Source organism: Panthera pardus, unplaced genomic scaffold (assembly GCF_024362965.1).
Source record: "Panthera pardus isolate Hobbes unplaced genomic scaffold, ASM2436296v1 HiC_scaffold_2, whole genome shotgun sequence".
In the NCBI taxonomy this organism is placed as follows: domain Eukaryota; kingdom Metazoa; phylum Chordata; class Mammalia; order Carnivora; family Felidae; genus Panthera; species Panthera pardus.
The window spans coordinates 141,812,235-141,835,632 of NW_026526765.1; the positions used below are offsets into that span (position 1 = coordinate 141,812,235).

Sequence of the window (23,398 nt, forward strand, 5' to 3'; positions counted from 1 at the left end):
ACTACAACTTCAGGGTATGACAACTTCATCTGTATCACTTGATCTCAAAATAGCTTATTTGAAAATAAGTTGTATTTACTAAGGTAGTTGAAAGAAGTTTCTCTGGTTTGGGGGCGTTAGAAGGGTACTGAGGACTTTGATGGTAGACCACTAATTAAATAGCAGAGCCCTCTCCTTTTAAAGTTAAGCTTCATTTTGCTAACCTTACTATAGGCTGTTGCCCTCTTGGTTAGAATTTAAGGAAAATACATTTTACTGTGCTTTGATTACTCCACAAATGCATAAAAGTTAAAAAGGTTCGTAAAAAAAAAAAAAGGATAAAAAGAAAGGCGTTAGAAATGAGAGAGGGCTTAAAACGTCGTCGAGGCCCCTTAATTTATTATCTGCCGTTGTTCCTTTATGACTTACTGTTCTTTGAAACAGCTTCCTTGAAAGCAGTTTATTATGTACTTAATTGGCCTGACCCTCAGAGTTGTGCTTGTGTGTTTATACAGATGGCAGACTGCAATCCATAAGTCTCTCTACATCAAGAATCTCTGACTTCTTGTGAATTTACATTGAATTTCTAAAATAAGTGAGTTTTCTGCTTTCATTTTTGTTTCCCCAAATCGTCCACCTTTCTCAGGGGCAAGGAGGCTAGTTTTCCCCTATGACCATAGTTATACAATATCATTCTTTTTTTTTTTTTGTTTTTTTAGAGAGAGAGTGAGTTAGGACAGAGACTGAGCAGGGGAGAGGGGCAGAGGGACAGAGAGAAAATAGAAAATCTTCAGCAGGCTCCAGCTGAGCATGGAGCTTCATCCCACAACCCTGGGATCGTGACCTGAGCCCAAATCAAGAGTTGGACACTCAACCAACTGAGCCACCCAGGTGCCCCTTCATCTTGCTCTTAATTCCTTCAAAATCATTTGCTATGAAGCAGCCAGAATAATTTTTTTTTGAAACAATAAAAAAGCTTAAAATGCTCCCAATGATTTTCCATTGTATACGAGATAAACAGATACAGTAAAAATAAAATAAACAGATACAGATAAAGTAGAATATTCCTTTATGTTTAAATGCATAATTATTTTTAGAGTGAGAGAGAGAGGGCATGAGCAGGAAGGCACAGAGAGAGAGAGAGGGAGACAGAGAATCCCAAGCAGCCTCTGCACTGTCAACACAGAGCCTGATGCAGGGCTTGAGCTCATGAACTGTGAGATCATGACCTGAGCTGCAATCAAGAGTCTGATGCCTAACTGACTGAGCCACCCAGGCACCCCTAAGGTAGAATATTCTTAACCCAGCTTTTTAGGCTCTGTGCGGTATGATCCCTTTCTACTTTTCTGTGTTTACCTTTAGCCATTCTCCCCTTTGACTAATTGCCTTCTTTTAAATATACTGGTTTTAATTTAGTTCCCCCAAAGAGACAAAGCTCATTCCCATCTAAGAACCTTTCTAGCTGGTGCCCCCTCTGGTAGAAACACATTTTCCCCTACTTTTTTCGTCCCTAGCCTTCACTCTCAGATTAAGTGCTATTTTCACCTTAAGGGGATCTTGGAAGGAAGTTTCAAATAGAGGATTTTGGTGTGACTAATGGGAACTACATGAGAAGCAAAACAATGCACACAGAATTGTTTAGGTTGGCTTAAGAAACCAAAATGACAGTGTTGTGTATTAGATATCCAGAATTTATTCACCTTGCATAATGGAAACTTTATACCCTTTGACCAATATCTCCTTATTTCATTCTCCCCCCAACACCTCCCTCCTGCCTCTGGAAACCACTATTATCCTTTCCGCTTCTATAGGTCTGACTATTTTAGATTCCATATGTAAGTGAGATCATGCAGGATTCATCTTTCTCTGCCTGGCTTATTTCACTTAGCCTAATGTTGTCCTTGTTTATCTATGTGGTTGCCTTAGTAGGGCTTCTTTTTTAAGGCTGAATACTATTTCATTCTATATCTCTTTTTCTATCTATATATATGTCTGCCATCTTTCTATCTCATGTTTTCTTGTCCATTTACCCATCCCTGAAATTTAGTTATTTCCTTACCATGGCTATTGTGAGTAGGGCTGCAGTGACCATGGAGTCTTATCTCTTTGAAATCCTGATTTCAATACTTTTAGATAAATTCCTAGAAGTGGGATTGCTAGATGATATGGTTATATATTTTTTAATTTGGGGGGAGAATCTTCATACTATTTCCCATAGTTCTATATCAGTTAAATACCCATCAACAGTGTTCAAGGGTTCCCTTTTCTCCACATCCTCACCAACACTTGTTATCCTATGTCCTTTTGGTAAAAGCCGTTCTAAGAGACATGAGGTGATAGCTCATTGTGGTTTTGCTTTGAATTTCTCTGGTGATTAGTTATGTTAAACTTATCTTTTCGGATACTGATTGGACATTTGCAGATCTTCTTTTGAGATATGTTTATTTAGGTCCCTTGCCTATTTTTCACTATTTTTTTGGAAATTAATCACTTGTCAGATAAATGGTTTGCAAATATTTTCTCCCATTCTTTAGGGTTGCCTTTTCATGCTGATGATTGTTTCCTTTGCTGTGCAAAAGTTTTTAGTTTGGTGGCATCCCACTTTCCTATTTTTGCTTTTGTTTCCTGTGCTTTGGTGTCATATCCAAATAAATCATTTGCCTACACCGACATCAAGAAACTTTTCCCCTATGTTTTCTACTTGTAGTTTTACAGATTCAGCTGTTATGTTTAAGTGTTTAACCCATTTTGAGTTGACTTTTTACAGACGACATATGCTTAATTTCATTCTTCTAAATAAGGATATTCAGTTTTCCTAGCACCATTTACTGAAGAGACTGTCCTGCCTCCATTGTGTGTTATTGGTATATTTGTCAAAGATCATTTGAGTGTAGATATGTGGATTATTTATGGGTTATTGATTCTGTTCTATTGGTCTCTATGTCTGTTTTTATGCCCATGCCATACTCTTTTGATTATTATAACTTTGTAATATGTTTTGAAATCAGGTGGTGTGATACTTCCAGCTTTGTTCTTGTTGCTGAAGATTTGTTTAAGTATTTGGGGTCTTTTATAGTTGCATATGAATTTAAAAAATTGTTTTCCTATTTTTCTAAAACACACCATTGGAATTTTGACAGAGATTGCATTGAAGATGAATACATTCTGGGGATATACTCTACAGCATTGTGACTCTAGTTAATAATGCTATATTGCATACTTGAAATTTGCTTAAGAGGGTAGTTATCAAGTGTTGTCACCTTAACAACGTTTTTTTTTTTTTAATTTTTTTTTAATTTTTGGGACAGAGAGAGACAGAGCATGAACGGGGGAGGGGCAGAGAGAGAGGGAGACACAGAATCGGAAACAGGCTCCAGGCTCCGAGCCATCAGCCCAGAGCCTGACGCGGGGCTCGAACTCACGGACGGCAAGATCATGACCTGGCTGAAGTCAGACGCTTAACCCACTGCGCCACCCAGGCGCCCCAATTGTTGTCACCTTAACAAAGAAGACGACAACTATGTGAGGTGATGGATATGTTAATTGGCTTGATTGTGGTGATTATTTTGTAATGTATAGGTATGTTAAATCATTGCGTTGTACACCTTCAATAAATGCAATTTAATTGTCAATTATATCTCAGTAAAGCTGGGGGAAAAAATAAAATGAGGCAGTAAGTGATGAGCTGTCACTGCAAGGAGAATTTGAAAGCTGTGAAGAGCATAATTAATTAAAGGACTTTGCAACTTGCTCTTGACCCACATTTTAAATTGCAGAGAGTTAGTAAACCAGGACTAGAAATCTCCAAGGAATCAAGAGGACTAGACAAAACCTTGACTTATAAATAGAAAGAACAGCAGTAATGAAAAATTGGTTTAAGAGTTTAAGAGGTACCTTTGTAGTGACTGATCAGAAGTAGTCCACTATCCTACATGTCCTTACATTATCTCTGTGTTCTTCCCTTGTTTTGTAACACTTCTGTCATGGCTGGAAGGTGATGTGGGAGGAAGTAGATGATAGGAATCAGGGGCCTCTCAGAAACCAGTCATGATATGAATCTGATAACTGAAAGTGAGTACTCATTGCATAGATTCTATGCATGACTGCTTGGGATGCGTCCTATAATGTTAATGTTAATATCATTCATTTTCCTAAACCTGACACAGTTTGTTGCATGAGTTGCAATGTTAATTTTCTGTCTGTGAAGCACAGGGGATTGAAGTGGCCCTGTGTGCTTTTTGTCTGCCTGGTACACACCCTCTTCTCATAAAGCAACCTGGTTTCTGATTGAGCATCTATCCTCGGCCTGGGCGTGTGACATTTGCTGGTCCAATCTGACTGACACCTGGAAATTTAAATCTGGAGTAGAAATAACAGCCAGGAGCTGGTTTTCCCAGCTGCTAAACCATAAGACACTCATGACATTTTCCTATCTGTATTCTCAGAAATGCCCTAATTCTTCGACTTGTCTGAGGGAAAATAATTTCTTTGAATCACTGAGATACCAAGTACAGATGGAGCTAGAGCCTCAAGGTTGCAGAATGTTAATCTCTTACTGCTAGGACGATCCACCTAATGAATGAAGTGAGGCCTGGCTTGGGAAATGGTCGTGGGCTGATAGAAATGTGTTCATGCAGATTTATTATCATGGCCTTGTAATGTCCCTTATGGCAATAGTGCTTTTACTCTAATTAATACATGATCTATCACTGAAGCAAATGCTTCCCAGTATAATTTTCACTAAAAAATGGAATCTGGTTGCTCTTCTTCCACAGCAGAGTGAATTCAGTGAAATGAACTTCTGGGTTTTGGCTACTAAACCATGCTTTCCTTCCATTCATTCATTGTCATTCAATAAGCATTTTCAGATACTATAAACATTTCTATACTACATCGAGTACACTGAGCTGTGGGCTAATAGGGTTTCTTTCCAGAACATTTTTATGTGACCAAGGTGATCAGTTTTGCTAGAGAAAAATTTAAGAGACTTCAGGAACAAAGTGTCATTTCAGACAGACAGAGATCCATGAAGTTTGTAAAGACTTTGAAGAGATTGTGGGTCTATAAAACAACTATCCTTGTCAATGGCTGCAGGATATAGTCTAGTATTTAACCTCAGAAGATTTCAAAAAATTCTCTTATGAACTAACTAGAATTCTTCTCCTAAGATCCATTTATGCCTTCCACCCCGTCTTTGCATCTATGGAATAGCCCATTCCTTATGATAACCCTTCACTTCATTAATAGAGTTCATGAAATCCTTTCTGTAGTTAAGACAGTTACTAAGTCACTTTTTAGCCTTTTTTCTTCTTCGGGCTGTCATCTAATTATGTCAACCTTTATACCATAATTAAACTAAAGAGTGCTGCAGAAGAATTGAATTTAATACTTCCTAATCAAACCAGGGGCCTGGAGAAGAGAACTGTGGTTAGTGGCCTAGTAAAGCTAAAGATGTTTCATGGTCTGTGCTGTTCTGTGCTTTAAGCCTCCATCTGGCAGAGGCTTGGAGGAAGCAAACAAAAAAGTCATTACAACCATTGTCTTTCAGTGGGCCTTGACCCATGGGTGAACTTGAAGTACCTGAAACAGGTATGAATCATGCCACCTTGATTAAAAAAAAAAAAAATCCCAAATACAGGAATACTCAGTGTGTTTACAGTAACATCCTAGAAGATCAGCTTCCGGATCTAGCAAGTTTGAATCTTAGATCTCCCAGTGGAAAGTACAGAACAACCTTAGAATTACCAGCTGTAAGTGATGTCATATGTACCTCACCATCACGTGTCTTCTGTCCTCTCCTGCGTTTAGGGGAGAGTGACGGCCCAGTGGTTCTATTGAGTCCACATATGTGCTTGCCGTGAGTATCTCTTTAGCCATAAATGTTCCTTTATTACCTTTAAAATGGATGATAGATTTTAATATATTCTCTACATATTTTAGATAAAATATATGTTCCAAATAACTTCATGTCCATATGCCCTCTTTGACGTTTTTTTTTTTTTTTTTTTTTTTTTTTTTACTTTCTCTTCTGACTGCTATCTATACCTTAACATGAGGAGCAAGGAAGTTGGGAAATTACTCTGGTGGTCCCCCACTTTCCTTCCTCCTAACCTGAACATAAAGCTGATCTGCAATTTGAATCAGAAGCTATGTGATTTCTCAGTCTCAGCTCCTTCCAGGGCTGCTGTCTCTAACTGGATGTCCTCGGGCCAAAACTAGAGTGCACCAAGGGAGATGCCCAGGGTGCAACATTCAGAGAAGCACTTACTCTGAGTTCTCCAAGTGCTGGCTCTGAGTGCCTCCTGGCCTGGCCCTCCTAAGTCATTCCCAGTGAGATATGCAGTAGGCGTATAGACATGGTAGGATGTGGTTGGAGGACAGTTGCACTCTTTAGGTGCAATCCTAGAATAGTTTGACCCACATAGACATGGAATAAGAATTCTGTGGACCTGGGGTGGGGTGGGGGGGTGGATCTTGAGTATTAACTTTCTGTGGCTAAATCAAGATCTCTATTCTGGTCCCTCTGAAACTTTTTTTCACCTCTCTTGACTTTGTGCTGATGTTATAGGCTGAATTGCATTCCCCCAAAATTGATAAGTTGAAGTACTAATCCAAGTACATCAGAATGTAACTGTATTTGGATGTAGGGACTTTAAAGTGTTAATTAAGAGTAAATGAGGTCATCTGGTGGGCCCTAATGCAATAAATTGGGTGTGCTTATCAGAAGGGGTAGAGGGGCACCTGGGTGGCTCAGTCAGTTAAGTGTCCGACTTCAGCTCAGGTCATGATCCTGTGGTTTGTGGTTTCAAGCCCTGCGTCTGGCTCTGTGCTGACAGAGCCTGGAGCTTGCTTCAGATTCTGTGTCCCCCTCTCTGCCCCTCCCCCTTTATGTTCTGTCTCTCTCTCAAAAATAAATAAATATTAAAAATTAAAAAAAAAAAGAAGAGGTAGAGACCCAGGGAGGTATGTGGGGTAACAAGAAGCTGGCCATCTTGCAAGCCAAGGAGAATGGCCTCAGGAGACACCAAACCTTTCAACACCTGAATCTCAGACTTCCAGCTTCTAGCAGTATAAGAAAATAAATTTCTGTTGTTTAAGTTACCCAGTCTGTGGTATTTTGCTATGGTAGCCCAAGTAAGCAAATACAGCTGATCATATGGCCAGTGCAATGCCAGGAAAGTCCTAGTGTAGGAAAACTTTCCCTTTTTAGCTCTGAATATGACCTTCTGTGGCCCTCATATGGACGATTAGTTTTTACCATTTTATTCTTTACTCTAATGTTAAAGAAGCTATTCTTGGATTAAGAAATCCCTTTGTGAGTTATAATTAGGATTGGAGGCCAAGCCAAGAAAGACCTCTAGAGGCTTCTCTTTGCTCTAGGAATAGGATTGTAAATTTTAATGGATCGTCTCAATGTTCTCTGAGTTCGAGGCCATGCCCAGTCCCTGCTGTTATTACCTTCAGTGGAAAAAAAATCGACTAGATGTCATTCTTGAATGATGGACTCTGCCTTCCTTCCAAACAAAACCTGGCTAATTTCCATAATGTACATTTAATGATCAGGACCATTTATTTGTCTCCCTAGTTCTTTTTCATTTAATTTAAGGTTAAGTCACATCTATTCTCTTCACTCTTAAACACACATGAGTGTGTACACACCCACAATATGTAGAAACTCCAATAAAAATAAATTAAAATACATAAGAAAAGAGGTGCCTGGGTGGCTCAGTTGGTTAAGCATCCAACTTTAGCTCAGGTCATGATCTCACAGTTCATGAGTTTGAGCCCTCTGTCGCGCTCTGTGCCGACAGCTCGGAGCCTGAAGCCAGCTTCGGATTCTGTGTCTTCCTCTCTCTCTGCCCTTCCCCTGCTCATGCTTTGACTCTCTCTCACATGCACACAAATAAACATTAATAAAATAAAATAAAATAAAATAAAATAAAATAAAATAAAATACTTAAGAATGGACCAAAAGAACACTCCCCCAGGGGACAAATATCTGTCATGAATTTGGTGGTGTCAACAGCCAGTCCTAGGATTAATTCCACTGCCAGTGGGCTCGAGTATTCGTGTCTACAAAGGGAAGATATAGTACCATACCACCTCTAATTCTGTTATGTAAAGATTCTATAACAAGAAATAAAAGAAAAATAATTGGAAAACGAAGGTGATATGTTCAAATCTTAACAGGCTGGACACATTATCTGAACCTCCACTCTTTCCTAGCCAAGTCAAAACATTCAAAGTATACCTCCCTTGGATCTAGTAACCATATCCCAGCCATACATTTAGGCAAGTTATATTCATTCAGCATTTGAAATTTATTCCCGAGGCCAACATTTTCAAACCTGATGCCTATAGGCCACGATGGGGGCAGGGCAGAGGCAGTGGTGAGCTAAAGAGCAGAGCACGTAGACTGTCTAAAGGGTTCACCCAGGATTCTGCCCTGTATATTACCGACATGTAAGGTGAGGGGATCCACAGTTGGTAGATCTTCAGATTTTCTATCAGAAGCCAGACATACAAATTTTAATATCACATTTCATAACCTTAAAGATTTTTAAGTTTATGTGTTTATTTTGAGAAAGGGAGCAAGCATGGTAGGAGCAGAGAGAATCTTAAGCAGGCTCTGCACTGTCAGCATAGAGCCAGACACAGGGCTCGAACCCACGACCACGAGATCATGACCTGAGCTGAAACCAAGAGTCAGACATCCAGCCGACCAAGCCACCCAGGCACCCGTTTCATAACCTTAGAATGTTGGCAACCATAATTTTTTCTGGAAACTTTGTAAGGTAAATAAACATGTCTGCCATAATTTTTTAATATCCCTATAGTTCTCAATGTAGGAGCTATGCAAACATTTCCTGACATGGGATTCACATTGTCTACTTCTGTGGGAAATCTGTTCCCCCAGGGTGCAGCAGATTCTCATGGCTAATTACGTGTTTTGTCTTACTGCTTTCGACTAGGCCTACAATTTCATTTGAGCAGAGGGTTGTTTCCATAAATATATGTGAAGTGTTTAAAACAGTACTGGGCACATAACAAGCACTATTTAAGTGTTAGCTACTGTTACTAGTGAAGAGTTGGTCAGATGTATTCTGTAGGAATCATGAGTTACTGCCCTAATTATTCTACCATGTTGTTCTGGAGAAAGACCATACTTCAATTTCATGAAATTCAAAAGCATTTTAAAACATCTTTAAAGTTTTTGTGGTATTCAGAAATAGCTACACTTCATGCAAGGCTTTAATGTGCAAAAAACCGAAGAGAGTCTTAGCTAGTTTGCAACTTCTATTTTGCTATTTTTGCTTTTAGATTACAAAAAATTTGCAATTTCATTTTTTATCTAGGTTACTCACAGCTGGGCTGACTTGGGGGATTTTACCTTTGGATCGGAGCATACAAATACTTCCATCAATATTCTATTTCCCAAAGGTATGCTAATTCTCATGAATAATCACAATAATCATGGCAAGTTTTTAGAGATTATAACTGAATCATTCCTCTGCAATTGCTGTAAAGAAAGCCTTGTAGTAGAAGCTACTTAACTTGAAGATTCTCTCACATTCTAGCCCCTGACCTACATTTCTAGGAGTGAGGAGTCTTTTGCTTTGTTCCTTTGCTTACATCACAACCTGTGCCCAGGACGCCTCTCATCTTCCTTTGATTGTCAAAATCATTTCCATCTTTAAATCATGGTTTGCAATTCTGCCTCCTCCAGGTAATATTTCTTGCTCTTTCCATATTGTAATCCTATGCCAGCCCTGACATTTTCTTCCTTTGAGACCTCTAAGCTGTTTTTTCTTGTGTCATTGAAAGTACTCACCCAGTTTTTATTATGCATGTCTATGTGCCTTGTATAGCTCCCTATACTAGATTTTCTGCTTTGTGGGAGTAAGATTATTGACATTTGGTCATGCAATAGTACACATCTAATTAAATCAGGAATGTCCCTCTACTTTGGCTTAGAGGTATTGATACTTGGTTCTTTTCCTCATCTCAGATGTTAAGTCCTTCTATGGCCAGTGGTTTTAATAGCAACTCCTAAATTTTCCTTAAATCAGTTGAGCTGAACACCCAAGTGGTATTGGGGTGGGCCCAATTTGTTCTTATAGATAGTACCATTTCTTGGCTCTATAACATTGTATAATCTCAGTGATATATTGAGTTATTGGTTATCTTAGCATGGTTCATTGATTCCTTTGGGGATTGGTGTAAATTTAGAATATGAAGCCTTTCATTGTTTAACAGTGTCATAATTTCCCACAGAAAGCTGTGTAAACCTTGATATTCACTTTGCTTATACATTTGGGAGAAACTTTATAGAGAGATGTGATCACAAAGTGGCTTTCAAAGGCTGACTCTCCTGGTGTCCGCTGAGGGCTCACAGATGACATGTGAGGACAAACATCTCCAAAGCCAGCATGAATGTCAAGGTAGCTGGGTCTTGTCTTTCCCACAGCTAAGGTGCTCAGACATTTTGTTTGTCTGGAATAGAACCCAATATTGCCTCTTGTCCTTATGTGACTATTAATAGTGACCCCTTGTACCCCCCGCCAAAGTGTGTCAGCTGATATAATACATTATATGGTCCACCTATTCATAATAGCCCTCTTATTGTCTTTGAAATGCCAGTTAGTACAGTATTGAATACCTGTGAGTTGAGAGACAGTCAAAAACTAAACTGGAAAAAAGAGAAGATTTCCTCCTTAGAGCTGGGACCTCTTTCTTCCTGAGTTCAGTACATTCAATAAGATCCTGCAAGCAGAGTAAGTTCTTATCTCCAGAAGGTGTCCCTGATGTGTCTCCATGGCATTATGGCAGTGTGTGTATGTGTGTGTGTGTGTGTGTGTGTGTGTGTGTGTGTGATGGGTGGGTGATGGATGCAGAGGTGGATGCTATTACTGGTAATATTAATGCTCTTTCATAATGGCGTTGGCACAGTTAATGAGCATGGGAGCCAAGGAATCCAAATCTTTGGTAGCTAGCGTTGGTGACAGACATCTTCAGAAATTTTTGCCTCCTGGCAGATCCCTGAACTCAGCTAGGGGGACTTTTAGGTAAATCTTCTGGTTGGCTTTGTTCAGATTACTTTATAAACCTCAGGATTCACATACCCACTTTTTTCTCCCCTGGACTCTGTATCATAATATTTTAAGCTCACTTGTTTTTCCAATGCCCTTGTGAGCTAGAACCTCATCTCCGAAATTCAGAGGTTATGTTCTTTCTCTGGGCCGTGCAATGACAGTACTTTTTCAGTTAGATTTGGAGAAAAAATTCAAGATACATCTGAAAAGAGACAGAGAAGTTGTGATAAAAGAAAAACTATATGTCAGAAGACTTACTTTGGAGTTTGACTGTAAAAGTTCCTAAGTCAAGATCCTTGTCTCACATTTCTTAGTCTTTTATTCCTTACTTCCATCTCTGCGTCCGTTCACCCAGCAGATTCTAAACCATGTTACCTGAACACAAATTGAACTAATTCATCAGCTTAGGAACACCATAACCTGGATATGATTGGGGGCTAATGGAAACATTATGGAAAAGTTAAAGTCATCAATGACATTTCTTGAATTCTCTAAAGACACTCTGCAGTGCAGTGACTAAAAGCATGAGCCCAGGGGGTGCCTGGGTGGCTCCGTTGGATAAGCATCTGACTCTAGGTTTTGGCTCAGGTCATGATCTCACAATTTGTGAGATTGAGCCGACATCAGGCTCTGCGCTGACAATGAGGAGCCTACTTGAGATTCTCTCTCTCTCTCTCTCTCTCTCTCTCTCTGTTCTCCCATCTCCCACTCATGCATGTGCTCTCTCTCCCTCAAAATAAATAAATAAAATTAAAAAAACCACATGAACCCTGTAGCTGGGCTGCAGGGGGTGAAGTTCCTATCCCCACACTTATTAGCTGTGTGTTCCATACCTATGGTCTCTAAATCTCAGGTCCCCATCTATAAAACAGAGATGGTGATGTCAGTATTTAGTTTACAGGGTTGTTAGGGATTGCATGTAAAAGTGCATGCTGAGATCTTAGTATTGTGTGTGGCACCTATGAATAACCAGGTATTTGTATGAATCCTGCGTTTCTGGTGCTTTGACATCTGGAGCCTTATGGATCCTGGAGAGATTACTCCTCCCAGGACTAGCCAATTCCTAAAGATAATACATGACTCACCTGAGAGGGTGCCTTTTCTACATGGCAACTAACTAATTCAGAACCCAAGCCCTCACCTCTCCTCTGTTGGGTTCTTACACTCAGGACTACTATTCCTCTACCTTAATTATCCCAGGGATGGGGATCAGACAATTGAGGACAACTTTTAAGCCCCAGAGCTCACTGAAATTATTCAAACCGGTCAGCCCTAACCCTGATTTCCCTGGCTCACCCATTCCTTCCTATGAAAACCGCAAGAAAGGCTCTTGCCCATTATTCCCTCTGCTTTCCAGCTGACCCTGGTGCTTCCCCTTGTGACATCTATCAGAGTGGTGTGGCTGCTCCTCTTGGGAACTGTGAGCAACAAACCATCTTTTCTTTTCTTTCTTTTTTTTTAAAATATGAAATATATTGTCAAATTGGTTTCCATACAACACCCAGTGCTCATCCCAACAGGTGCCCCCCTCAGTGCCCATCTTTTCAATAGAAATCATCTCCTTGCCTGTTGGCTGTCCTATACCTGAATAATAATAAAATTGACATTTTAGGACCATACTTAAACATTATTGTTGTTGTTGTTATTATTATTATTATATGCTAATAGGGAGGACTTAACACCAATTTGTTACCCTATAGATAAATGTCTTCATATAGGTAATTTGTCAAGGGAGGAAAAAAAAAACAAATGTTGGATTTTTGCTTAGAAAATCAGAGGACTTTGAAACAAGGAGATTTTAATTCTAGATTTAAGTCTGTTACCCAATTTTACTTGAGAAAGTATCACAGATTTTGTGTCACAGATTGTTTGCTTTTAAAATAAAAGACAATAGGTATGCCTGGGTGGCTCAGTTGGTTAAGTGTCTGACTCTTGTTGATTTTGGCTCAGGTCATGATCTTACAGTTGTGGGTTTGAGCCCTGTGTTGGGCTCCATGCTGAGTATTGAGCCTGCTTGTGATTCTCTCTCTCTCTGCCCCTCCTCTTCTCACATGTGCTCACACATGCACTCACTGTCTCAAAATAAACATTTAATAAAATAAAGTAGACAAAATAATACAATCAGATTGATAAAAGCATTGTTATAAAAGGATACAATGAGAATGGCTAGGGAAAGGTTTTGAAAACACAAGATGGGAAATATCATGTTACATAGGGAAATCAGTGACCCAATTTGACAAAGAATAAAAAGCCATCCCATTTCCATTGATAAAGTAATGTTGTATATCATCTCAATCATTTATGCAAGAAAAATAATGAGGAAAAGCTATTATGGAGGCGACATCTAGGGAAATACATGCTAAACTATAAATGAACAATGCCTGTGATGAATTATGCATGATTTTAAATTAGTTAATGAAATAGATTCATATTAAATGATAATGAAGGATTTCTGGTTCTGGTTTTGAATTCCATACTGAAGTAAATCCCTGTGCTAGAATTTCTCCTGACAGCCATGGCTGTGTAAGTCTCTCCATGTGGCCTGTTCAGTGTGTCCTCCATAATGAGGAAGAAGGACATTGGACGTGCTGACACGCTGGAATATGGGAGTGAGGCTATGGGTGGGTCACGGATTGAAATGTGGAGAAAGAGCCTAGCATGTAGGCCCTTGCTTAGAATGGGTATTTTCTGCCAAGTAATTTACAGCTCAGTCTCCACATGGCCTTAGAGTGGGGCTCTGTTTTCTCCTTAAAGGATCTGACCTCTTCTAGCCAATTACCCCTGTGGTCTATCTTTTTTGATGGTTCTTTAGCTTCTAGCATTTTGTTTTGGATGGTTCCTCTTTTCTTTGCTTTGTGGCCAGTTAGCTCAGCTGGTGGCAATGAGGCCATCACTCAGTCCTGGAGGCAGCAGGGAGGGTCTTTGGTCATTTGGCAATTTGTTTTCCATGGCTGGAGCCACCTTTCAAGCTTAGTTGCAAGAATAGTGGACTTTTTTTCTTTTTTGAATACCTACTAAATATCACGAGCTTCATATGCATTCTCTGAATGAATCCCTATAATTCTCCTTTGAGCTGAGTGTTTTATAGTCACATTTTTCTAGTCAAGAGATCTGGACTCATGGAGGACAAGTGGTTTGGCCAAGGTGTCATACCTAGTAAATGACACAGCTAGAAAATGAGATCAGAGCTATCTCACTTCAACCCCTGTGCTCTTATCCGGTGATTACTTCTCAAATGTTCACCTGGTCACAGGAGAACATGGGCAGGAATAGAATTCTACGTGTTAGAAACACTGAGCACCACTAGAAAAACTCCAAGTATCTTGTCTACTTATTGCTTTGTCTTTATGTGTGAAACATGGCACATTCATGTTTGGCTCTGTGTATTTGTGCCCTAATCTCTTTCCTGATCTTGCTAGAGGTTAAAAACAACCAATTGACCAATCAAACAACTGCTCATTCTGGTAAATTAAAAGCATCCTCTGTGAGGGGAATGATTACCTCACACACCCCAGACTTTTTCTTGCTACTGTTGAGGTAACATTTACCTCTTCAAGGATGTATACCTTTCTCATGTCCAGATTTGGACACAGTACAGCTCATAGACAGGAATTTCTGGTTGTCTCTTTGGATCCTCTGGTCCTGTTCCAAGATTAAGTTAAATTTCTTTACCTAATTGTATGACCTGGTGACCTACAACCAGGAATTGCTATGCACCAATTTTCTAAACCACCCTTGTTTGGCAGTTAACATTTAAGGCAAGGTATTACTGGCTCACCATTTCTGTTTGTACACTGTGTCCTGTGAACCTTCGGAGGTCATGTTCCTTTTTGGTTTCTCCAACACCTTACATAATGAATGGTCCATACGAGATACTCCTGTGAATCTGCTGAGGTCATGTTCCTTTTTGGTTTCTCCAACACCTTACATAATGAATGGTCTATACTAGATGCTCAGTAAATACTGTTACTTTAGTCCCCCTGACATCCACTGGGGAGATTTGGGAAGCTTCACAAGTTCATCACCTGAGGTGTGTCTAAGTACTAACTTAACATAGATAACAAATTTCAGGTTATAGTAAATTTAAAACTTTTCCATAGCAACATTGCTTGCATAACTCAAGCTGCTGAAGCTGTCTATATTTGTCGCTCAGTGGACAATACCTTATTCTAGTCAAGGGAGATGATCTCAGTTGAATTGAAGAATAAATAATTCTGACTTTGATGATCATGGGATCTCAGACTGCTTACCCCCTTCTTTGTCCCACTATATGTTCTTGCCCACGTGTGTCCTGCGTGTTAAGCTTCTTAGGGATTAAACAAAATGCCTTCGTTTGCATGTACTTGGCTGTATGACTGTCTCAAAATCCATGTTCAATGTGTATCTAATGCTCTTAGTTCTTTACTGTTTATATATACATGGGCAGAAGTAAAAGCATCACTTATCTAAGGAGTAAATGATTTGGTTTTCCCACTTTGCTCCTTTCAGAATGAAGAAATCAAGCAAAGGCTTTTTGAAGATTATCCTGGAAGCCAAATCAAAGTCAAGTGGCTCTCATTAGCAATTATAATAATCCAAATTATAATAATCAAGTAATTTTCCATTAGGTCCGTGAATTCAGGAAAGGGTCTATCTTTAATTGATACCATGTGGTTGTTAAATTTTCCCTTGAATTGAGCATATAAAAGTAGATTTGGTTTCCCCAGGGTTTCTGAAGGAGATTGGGTGGGATAGAAGCTAGCTTTTTCTTTCTGGTTTATTATTTATGTGGTCTGTGTGCATTTTCCCTCTCAATCTTTCATAGACACCTACTAACTGATTCCCTGTTGTACTATGGCTAAAGCCTGTGATTAATGTAATTTTAAAATAATTAATAGAACAGACACACTGATGACACCCCAGTTTTTTGTTACCTTTTCATACCCTGCAGTTGATAAATCTACTCCCCATGCACTCTTGCTAGAATCAGACACTGGGAAACTTTATGACCTCCTTTTAGGATGATTTCTTTAAGATATTCTATTTGAAACTCCTAAAAAAATGCCTCTGAACATAATGTTTTCACACAGCATGTGTATTATTAATTTTTGAAAATGCGACCTCCAAAACCTATTACATTTGTCTCACTGTGATGGAAACATTTACTCCTGGAGATGGTGTTTAGGCCATAAAGGCAAGCAGCCTCCAAAGCGGTGCTATTATCATTGTCTTATCTATGTGTACCTCTTCTCCTGCCAGCCACCAGCTTCCATCAAGTTAGAAAGTACACAACAAGGGGATGACAACACTAAGTTTTGCAGGGGTTCATTTTGGGAGTTGGCATTTTGTTTGAGCCCTTGCCCACTGCACAAGTCAGTTCAGGCAGCCATAACAAAATGCCATAGACCAGGTGGCTTGACCAACAGGAGTTGACTTTTCATAGTTCTGGAGGCTGGGAAGTTCAAGATCACAGTGCCAGCTGATTTGGGTCCCTGGTGAGGGCTCTCTTCCTGGATTGTAGATGGCCACCTTCTCACTGTGTGCTCACACGAAGTGGGGAGAGAATGAGAGAGAGAGAGAGAGAAAGAGAGAGAGAGAGAGCTAGCAAATTCTTTGGTGTCTTTTTTTTCATTAGGGTATTAAATCCTATTATGAGGCCTCATCTTTTTAAAAAAATTGTTTTAAGTTTATTTATTTATTTTAAGAGAGAAAGAGAGTTAGCAGGCAAGGGACAGAGAGAGAGAGAGAGAGAGAGAGAGGGAGAGAGAGAATACCAAGCAGTTTCCATGCTGTCATCGCAGAGCCCAACATGAGGCTCCAACTCATGAACTGTGAGATCATAACCTGAGCTGAAATCAAGAGTCAGACACTTAACCAACTGAGACACCCAGGCGCCCCTCAAAAAGATGTTCTAGGCTCATCTTGTATTTCCTCCTAAGAGCCCTATCTCCAGATACCATCACATTAGGGATTAGGGCTTCAATATAAGGATTTTGAGGGAATACAATTCAGTTAATAGCACCTACTCTAACTGTTACAGCCATCACAAAGGGCTAATCTTTCAGGGAAACATGAATGTGAACTCAGCTCCAACCTTTCCCCCAGGCTTTGCCTCCTCTGCTCTCTTCATGTAATCAGGCTTCCAAACTGCTGTCATTCTCTTTGTCTCTACCTGTGCTCAGGCTACTCCCTGTGCTGGACTTTCTCCCTGTCCCATCGTGCAGCATACATCCACATGTCCACATTCTCCCTATCATCCAAAATATATCTCAAATACCACCCCTTCTGCAAAACATTTTCTGCTTCTCATAACCAGAAATCATGAATTCACACTTTGGTGTCCCTGGCCTCTTTGATGTGCACTCTCAAGGCATCTGCACCCCAGGGAGGGGAAGTCCCTCATGTAACAGCAAGGCCTTGGAGGTCAGAGAATCAAAAATACAGAAAATAAGAAAATAAAGTTAATGACAACTTCCTTTGCTGGAAGCTTGCCTCAAATAACCCCACTGGCAAGGATGCCCATTGGAGAGATCAGGAATGAGCATTTGAGATTGTTTGTAAAATTGGGGCACCTGGTTGGCTCAGTCAATTAAGTGTCCAACTCTTGATTTTGGCTCAGGTCATGATCTCAAGGTTGGTGAGTTCGAGCCTCACATCAGGCTCTGTGCTGACAACCTGGAACCTGTTTGGGATTCTCTCTCTCCCTCTCTCTGCCCTTACCCCGTTTGTGCTTGCACAGTCTCTCTCTCAAAATAAATAAGTAAATTTAAGGAAAAAAAAGGAGGCGCACCTGGGTGGTTCAGTCAGTTAAGCTTCCAACTTCAGCTTAGTTCATGATCTCACAGCTTGTGAGTTTGAACCCTGTGTCTGGCTCTGTTCTCTCTCTCAAAAATCAATAAACATTAAAAAATTAAAAAAAAAAAAAAGAAAAAGGAACCATAAGTGAAATCAAAATGTCAGGCCTTGGTAAGAGTAAGGTGGGCAGGCTGCGATGGGTCATTCTTCAGTCCTTGTAATTGCTCTCTGTGCCCTCTTCTCCCTCTGCTACTTCTCTCCCCACTTCTCATGGACTGCTTTGCCTGCCACTCTAGATTTCTCTTCCTCGTAGGCTTTCCCTACTTGTGTTATATCTTCCATGTATATGCCCCCTCTGATGCCTCATGGCCCCATTGTAACTGTGTCCTTTCCTGATAAAATCTCTCAGCTGCTAAGGATCCCCTGATTCTCTCCTTATACCACAGTTTGCATTCCTAGGAGGGGACTGTGTTTGGCTCCATACAAACCTGGTGGAGCCAAGATTGTGGTACCTGGGTGTACTGGCAGTTCTTCCAGAAGGTGTGGTGGGTATGGCAGGGCCTAGAATTAATGTGTGTCATCGATATTGAGTTTAAGAGGAGGGAAGACAAGGGGCACCTGGGTGGCTCAGGCATTTTAGTGTTCAACTCTTGATTCTGGCTCAGGTCATGATCCCCACAGTGTGCTCCATGCTGAGCATGGAGCCTGTTTAAGATTCTCTCTCTCTCTCTCTCTCTCTCTCTCCCTCTGCCCCTCCCCTGCTCATGCTCTCTCTCTCTCTCGATCTGTCTGAAAAGAAAAAAAAGGTACCCTCAAGGAGCATCCACCAGAAGAGAGGATATAGTCCATCTGAACAATGTGATTCATGTGAAAAAGTTCTGTCCAAAATAGCAAAGTGACGTATAGATAACGTTCCTTTACTTGTGACGACATTAGTAATAATAGTGACAATAACATCTATCGTGTACATAGTACTTATTAAATGCTAGAAAATTGTTCTAAGTGCCTTATGTATATTTTCTCATTTACTCCTCAAAGCAACCTTTTCAGGAAGGTTTTGTTAATATAATTATTTTATAGATGATAAAACTGAGGCAAAGATGGGTTAAGTAACTGGCCCAAGGACACATGGATAATGACAGAACTAAGATTCAAACCTAGGAATTCTGGCTTGACTGTCCGTGCTAATAACCACTATACTTTGCTTCTATTTTAAGTGGACAATGTGTTCCATATTCTTCCAGTGTGACATATCAGACTTTCAGAATACCGAAAACTTGGGCATTAAGCGATTCAGTAGTGCATGCAAATCATTTTACTTGATATGTAACTTGTCTGAAAGTTATTAATATTATTACTGCCAGCAAGTGGCTTTAGTCTAGGGTAAGAATACACGCTTATAAGATTGCAAATGTGATGCGATTCATATGCATGGTTGACATGTTTAGAGCCCATCATAGCTTTGTGGGAATGGACTTTTGGGAAGGTACGTGGTTTTCCTCGTGACTCAGGCTACCCCTACCCCAGAAAATCTGAGAGCTGCCATATACACAGGATTCACTTCCTTCTTGATGGAGAGCAACACAGTCTTCCGTGGGGAAACTATTAGATTAACATGCCATAGAAAATGTACTTTTGTGAAATTTCACTGAACCAGAAACAGTTTCAACCCTACCTAGTTCAAACAAAAAAAGCTCTCCAGTTTGAGCCCAAACAACCAGATGGTGAACTAGTACATTTTATGCATGTTGCTGATCAAGTATGTTTTCCACAATCTTGGCAGCGAGGGGATACCACTGATAGGGTAAATATGTCACTGATAATTTGTCAGTTTGCCCTACTAATGACAGAAACTGTAACTATCAAAGTGATTAAAAAATTATCTAAGCAATAGCTGTCAACCCCGAAATTTTGAAGACCATCTTTGCCATAGAACATGCATGGGGTCAGCAACTACAGTATGAATTCTTCTAGATCTTAGTGGGTACCTACCCCTTGGCTACATGTAATTTCTACTGATGGCTTATAAGAAGAACCCTGTGGGTTTAATACCTTTCTTACAAGGGTATATATGGAAAACAAAGATAAGGCTTCCATTGACATTTTTTTAATTGTGTTTGAGATATATTTATTTTCATTACTGTATTCTTATTATTTGTAAGAATGTTCCAAATCTAATATGCAGGGCAAAATTATTATTCAAAAAGAATTGTCTCCATTTTATTGAACCAAGATGTAATGTGACCTTTTAGAAGAGAACAGACCCCCATCCCGTGTTTTGTTTGTTTGCTTCATGCACAAAATGAATGTGGTTGTGTCCCTTGAACAAAGCAAGAGATGCACAGAGCCACCTCAGGAAATAGACTGAGTTGAAAGATTTACAAACATAGTGCAGCCCAAGGAAAGATAAATTGTTGATGATATGGCTTCAGAAGCTGAGTCAACAAAGTTGGGAGTCAAAGAAAAAAGATACACATTTATAGCAGAAAACAAAGAGAGAAAAATCCCCATCTTGAAAGTCACCCCCTTAATATTGAGTAATTGTTAACAGTCTACTTGCTGAAACCCACAATTCTTTGGCAATATTTTAGTATATTCCAGAGAAATCACCGAGATCTGCTGTGCATACTCTTCTACTTCGGCTCCTTCCCAACTGGCCAGATTTCTCCCTTTTATTTATGAGTTTGATTAAAATGTTAACAAAAACTATAGCTAAACTCAAATAATGCACTGGTCTGGGAATAAGGCGTACAAACTGCAAATAAATGTATTTAGTAAGATATTAGGATCTTGCATCAGAAGTATGTGTTAAAATATGACTGTGCTGGCCCTGTGAAAAGGAAGTGGTTTTGTTACTTTATTTACCGATTAGGTTTTATTGCAGGCTGTATTATATTCTGACAGTTCTGTAGTGAAAGTGTATTCTGATGCCACTTAGGACGGCAGAGTGGTGCTAAATTTCTCAGAGAACAGAATAAAACTGCTTGGAAAACATATGTTTAAGTCATGTGTGGTTTGTCCAGTTTGATTCAGAAGTGACTTTGCCTCAAAAGGAAAAAGTGCAATTCCATGAAAGAGGAATGATAAATATTTTTTACCTCTTTCAAAATTTCATTTATTTATTTATTTTGAGAGAGAGAGGGAGAGAGCACAGACATGTGAATGGGGGAGGGGCAGAGAGAGAGGGAGAGAGAGAATCCCAAGCAGGCTCTGCACTGCCAGTGCAGAGCCCAACACAGGACTTGAACTCACGAACCATAACATCGTGACCAGAGCAGAAATCAAGAGTCAGATGCTTAGTTGACTGAGCCACCCAGGTACCCCAGGAATAATATTTTTTTAAAAAAAAAAGGGAAGAGGAGTTAAAAAACATGGCTTTCAGTATTACATGTCAATTATATCTCAATAAAACTGGAAAATGAAGAATAGAAAGAATAAATCCATGACTTTGACTTTTTAGAGAGAAAAGTGTGGCAGACAATGGGAGAAATCAAAAGTTGGGCAGCAAGCAGTCTTTGTCCTGCAGGAAGCTCCCACTGGTGTGTGGGGTGTGGGGTGCAGGATCGTGGCTTCTCATTTGCCTTAGGGGTCCTCTGGGGGCACTTGGAAGGGGCTCCAGTACCACCAACATGTATAAAACCTTGGATTGAGTAACTTGTTCAGTGAGTGTTCCAGAGGATGAGCAAACGTTTCTAATAAATTTTAACTGGATAAATGAGTGATGTCTTGCAATACGAGTCTTACATGACGCTGAATGTCACATGATCACAACTGAGCCAACAGTTCATGCAATTCACTTTGATATACGAGTGGTTTGGATTACAGGCATGTTTCCAGAATGAATTATGCTCACAAACCAAGGTTTTACTGTACTTCATTTCTTCCTCTCAGCTGCCAGACTGAGGTGAGATGCAGTGTGAACGTGGAGCGGTACGGGTAGGGGGTTTTTGGTGAACTCGAATATGATAGTAGGTTTTTGAAGGGATAGACAATAGGGCCCTGGGGACTTGTATCACCACCTTCCTTATCCACTCCATCCCCTTGTTATTTATCCTGTTGTGTCCTCATGAGCTTTCTATCTGGATTCTTAGTCCCGGCCTTTCAAATCCTGCAGGAATGATGCCATTGCCCTTGGGCCGTGAGTCTGACCTCATTCCTCCAACCTGATGTACAAAGTGTGACTAGAGAGTCCTGGCCTGAGCCCTATTGTGAAATGAAAGGTCATTTTTAGCATATGGAATCCTTGTCCCTCATCGAAAAAAAATTTCTCTCCCAGTATTAAGCTCTCGCTCTAAAATTCAACAACACTGAAATCTTTATGAATGTGTGAAAGCCGTATATATTACCACTTACTGACAAGCAGTGATGACTATATCAGAATAAGTCAAAATTAGTTTAAAAATAAATTTATTTGGCCATAAATATATCAATGTGACAAGAGTGACTGAGTTTGCTAATCGTTATTCTTGGTTTTACAGACATGAAATTTCTCTTCAAAGGTGAGTGAGAAGGGGGTGATATAGAGATCGGGAGATGAATGAACTCCTGAAGTTTACTTTGGAAAAATTCTGGTTTTTAAACCACATCCAGATTATCAGTGCGGTGCTTTGGAAAGTATCACGTGAGTTACAGTAAACTGCCCTGGTTAAAACAGAAAAGAAAAGAGGGCATCAATAATTAAAATGTTGAATGAGGGGCACCTGGGTGGCTCAGTTGGTTGAGCATCTGACTTCAGCTCAGATCATGATCTCGCAGTTGACAAGTTCGAGCCCCACGTCAGGCTCTGTGCTGACAGCTTAGAGCCTGGAGCCTGCTTTGGATTCTGTGTTTCCCTCTCTCTCTGCCCCTAACCTACTTCCATTCTGTCTCCATCTCTCTCAAAAATAAATAAACATTAAAAAAAATTTTTTTTAATGTTGAATGAGATTTAAATATATGACCCCTAGTTTTTGTTCCAGATTTGTTGGAGATCACTGTTGTCCACTGTCTTGGCCATTAGGGGACTGATGTAGGAAGGGTGGATACAAGTATTTTCAGCTTGAAAAACATTTATGGTAAGGCTGTGTTATAATTGTACGGACAAAAGCCCGTTTTTAGATATACAGTTCACCTGAATGAAGAACTGTATTAGATATACAGTTCACCTGAATGTGGCATGGAGGGAGCTATCTCAGGCTGGGATAAAGTATGTAAATATAGTCCATACCATAGTAATTTATTACTGGGCAAAGAAAGTCACTGGTATGCGACTCTACAGTACTTATTCTGGGTCTTACTTGGATGTCTTGTGCACAGCGTAGACCTTAATAGCAGCCATCTCCCATGGAGGGTTCATGGCAGCGTGGCAGGTTAGGAAAAGTGGGGGAGACATAACTTATAATCCCTTAGACAGTTTGTGGAGATTAGTTGTTCTCTCAGCTTCTCAAGAGGAGAAGAGACTGATGGGCAAAGCAAAAGAGAAATCTGGAAGATGATATACAGAACACAAAGTGGCTATGCTACACTGTTTCCACTAAGCCTCCCAGAGTGAGTCACAGCAGGAGGCACAGATT

At 40.0% G+C, this 23,398-nt stretch overlaps 1 long non-coding RNA gene across 4 annotated transcripts in view; it reads left to right on the plus strand.

Moving 5' to 3' along the window:
• The window catches only part of LOC109278902 (uncharacterized), a 199,571-nt gene that overhangs the window by 160,847 nt on the left and 15,326 nt on the right, over positions 1-23,398 (plus strand). For 2 of the 4 annotated variants that reach the window (XR_008423920.1, XR_008423922.1), the window contains one exon: positions 21,738-22,900. This is a non-coding gene — a long non-coding RNA (uncharacterized LOC109278902). Of the gene's footprint in view, positions 1-5,771; positions 5,837-9,335; positions 9,421-21,737; positions 22,901-23,398 lie in introns of those variants that run through there. The other 2 variants (XR_008423923.1, XR_008423921.1) reach the window with 2 other exon arrangements.